Raw genomic sequence first — 4,041 nt, 5'->3', positions numbered from 1 at the left:
CCTAATTCGGTTATACTTTCAGGTGGTCCTTAAGCACTTTTTCCTCCTAATTCACATCAAGAACAACTTTAAATCCATAAACCCTCAACTCAACAAATCTCTCTCAGCACGTTAGGAAGGGATATCTCACCTTATACTTGCTGGAAATTAACGTTTCTTGGCCCTCAGGTCATGTTAAGCATGATTCCTAAGGAAGAACATCAAGAAAACACATGTTTTGCATGGTTTTCCTTAAAAACCGAATTGAAAGGGGAAAGGAACAGCCATCTCACCTTATTTCCATCCTTGATAAGTTACATGGTTATGTAGAGGAATAAGAGATGATCACTTTGGTGAAATCGGAGTTTTGATTTGAGTTTTAGTTCAGAAGAAATCAAGCTTTGAAGATTTATGAACCAAGAACTTTCTCTCCTTTTTCTCTTGATGATTTTCGGCCACAATGATCAAATGAGGCAGCCTTGGGGGTTTTGGGAGTGTAGGGTGAGTTGCGATTGGTTGGCTTGGAGGTGGATTAAAATAAAACTAGGTGTATCGGAACACTTGTAAAAACATCTCTAAAAATTATTTTCTGAGCTACTAGCATAAATGACACTAGTAACATATTTAATATGAGAACAGAACATGTATTATGAGGCCTGAGCATTGCTAAAGTCATCAGAGAGTGCTGGTGCTAAGCTGCACTAGTGAACTGTAAACCCGGTTAAACCGATTTCCTGTTTTTAACTAAAACAGACCAGGTAACCTTATAATATCATTCAAGCATCTTCTAATACTAATATAATGATAATATTATACTATTATATCTCTTCTCTCATGAGTCGAGTCCGGTTCATCAAACTGAGACTATTTACGAAAAACATAATCAAAACCCCTAACTGATACGGTCCAAAAACTAGGTTATTCATGATTGCGTTATCGAGCTTGCCTCAGAAGATGTTCTAGCTTAAAGCTGACATAATAACAATGAGGATCGAGATAATTGTTGATATAGAAGAGGTGTTCCCTTTACTGATCTTCCAGAGAAATCTGTGCCTTTAGAAAAGATCTCGCGTACTCGAAAATCAGGGTTGTTACATTCTACCCTCCTAAAAGAAAATTTTGCCCTCAAAATTTGAGGCGTAGGTAAAAAGTTACAATGATATCCAAATTAAGCAAATTCTTAGCATAGAACTTACCTCGAGCGATAGATCCAAACTTTATAGTATTGCCAGCGGACTCATCTACCATTCTTTTTCGACAGTCTCTTGCCCGATGTCCTTCCTTATTACAATAGTAACATAAACCTGTTCTGACTCGACAAAGCCTACTACCATGATTCTTTCCACAAGTTGGGCATACTACACCACTCTGAGCTTGGTGAGGTTGACTCTCATGTCCTTGTCGAATGTCACGGTTATTGTCACTACCATTATTGCGAGTTAGAAGGCTGTCAGCTCGGTGGTTTCCATTTCAACGATGGAATTGACCAATGGCTTTAAGGTTGCGACCTTGAGGGGCTAAATTCTGAACAAGGTCTCTTTGTAAATCATCCCTACGACTTGGTCGAGCTATCGCCAACTTCTTTGAACATTCTTCCACTAGTTTACTTTTATTCACTAGTTCAACAAAATTTTGTATCTCTAGCGGAACAACAGAATTCATCAGTTCTTCTTGGAGTCCTCTTTTAAACTTTAAACACTTCCATTCCTCAAAGTCTGCTGGGTTCCCTTGACAAATCTTGGAGAAATGACACAAGTCATCGAACTTACGGGCATACTCAGCAATAGTCATATCCCCTTGTTTCAGCTGCATAAGCTCCATTTCCTTAGCATCACGTGCTGCTCTTGAAAAATACTTTTTATAAAATTTATCCCTAAAGGTATCCCAAGGAATGTCATTTTCATTCTGTTGCAGTAGTCGTTGTATCCCTGCCACCAATGCTCCGCTTCTCCTTCCAGCATATAAGTAGCGAACTCCACGTGTTGGCCTTTCGGAACATGTTGTTCTCACAGTGATCATTCGATACCTCGAAACCAGTTGTCAGCATTGGTTGCAACGAGTGTACCTTTAAACTTAGGCATGTTAACCTTTAGAAAGGTTGCAAGGGTCATAGGTCTTTCAAGATGCCCCAAGTTATTCTCATCATTCCTACTATCTTCCCCATGCTCATTCTCATTCCCGTTTCTCACTCCAAGACGATCAACAGCCCTAGCCGCTGCTACTGCAGCCTCACGCACTGCTTCAGCTATAGCGTTCATAGTAGTCATAAACATTTCCTGTTCTCTCTCGTGGTTAACATTAGGAATTCCTTCCCGTACACCTCGTCTCTGTGAACTCATCGTGGTCCTGTTCACACCGAATAATCATTATTACGGTGATCAGTCTTAACACTTCAAGTCAAGTGTGAACGTTCCCAAAATGAAAACACATAGACAATCATGTAACATATATCATCAAGATATCCTATAAGCATGAGACACATAATAGAGTATGCAACAAAGCATAGTCAGTCCACTCCTCACGCTCTACTGGGAACGAACTGCTCTGATACCAAATTGTAACGACCCAATTTCTGGTACGTCATGATCATACTAGAAACTGAGCGCTACCAACTTGTCTTCCTAATTATTATCTATTATTTATTATATGAGCCTGATTCGTTGTTAAAAGCGTAGTTATTTTGCGAGATATTTTTTTTTAAAACATTTGGGATTAATAAATAGAATCATTCATAATCAATTCATAAATAATAATAGGTAAAACAGTTATAAACAACCACACATAAATACATCTCAAGCAGTTGATAACTTTCCGTGATCCAGCCTTTATTAGAGTATAGACTTTTAGTTAGAACACCCTAGATATAGATAAATAATATCTATATATATATATATACAACATCCCAGGCCCTGACTTGTTCAAGAAGTCCCTAAGCTGTCACCTAGGCTAGCCTAGACTCTATACTCACCTAGTCCCTCTAAGCTACTAAAGCGAGGGAAAGTACGTTCTAAGTCTTTAAAACTCAAGTCAGGTGGATCGTCATCAAAAGGTGAAATATCATCTACTACTCCTCTGCACGATCAGTCATTGCCATATAACGTCTCTCTGGTTCCTCATCAAGCAGCTGCATAACAGAAGTCTCGTACACAAGATTTAAGTTAAAGTTTGCATACAAACAGGGTGTAGACGTTGGCTGGTCTCACAATATATACATATAAACAGAGAATGAGATTCACCATAGACTTAGAAGACTATCTAGAGCGGAATCCTTTTTGTGAACGATCATCAGTGAACTACGGAAGGGTACTCATGCTTCCATCTGAAAGGGGAAGGGAGAGAGAAGGGGTAAGAATTGGGGAGTTCTTAGTAGGGCCAGGGTTATTAGTTAAGTTCATTAAGTCAGTGTTGTTTAGCAGACAAATAGCGAAATACCAAGAAGTAGTGAACAGAAGATACAGATAAATAGAGAAAAAAAAAACAGAAAGCAGAACGCAAACAAAAGAATACAAGAAAATAAAACACAAATACAAAGAATAGAATACAAAAAAACAAAGCATACATTCATTCAACAATCATAACAGAGGAAATGCACAACCAAGTATGATGCATGTCTGTCCTATGCAGGTCATGAGCTCACGTGTCTGTTTACACCCTACAGCCCGACATTACCTAGGAACAAGTCCCAGATATGGTTTCCCTTTATGTCCTTAGTGCATACGTGTCGGTGGTATGAATGCCACTCCTTCGTGACTACCAGCAGTCGGCACAAAGCTCGACCCTATAATATACGCACAAGGGGAAACAGTGATCCTCAGTTCGTGGGCGTCCCCGAGATCAACACACAAACAAAATAGAGATCCTCAGTTCGTGGGTTTCCCCGAGATCAATACACAAATAAAACAGAGATCTTCAGTTCGTGGGTTTCCCCAATATCAATACACAAATAAAACAGAGATCCTCAGTTCATGGGTTATACCCAAGATCAATACACAAATAAAACAGAGATCCTCAGTTCGTGGGTTATACCCGAGATCAGCACACAACAACACAGCGATCCTCAGT

Source organism: Arachis ipaensis, chromosome B9, assembly GCF_059453495.1.
Source record: "Arachis ipaensis isolate K30076 ecotype BB chromosome B9, ASM5945349v1, whole genome shotgun sequence".
Taxonomy (NCBI): Eukaryota; Viridiplantae; Streptophyta; class Magnoliopsida; order Fabales; family Fabaceae; genus Arachis; species Arachis ipaensis.
The sequence above is the reverse complement of the archived record's forward strand: the minus strand, read 5'-3'. Positions refer to the sequence as shown.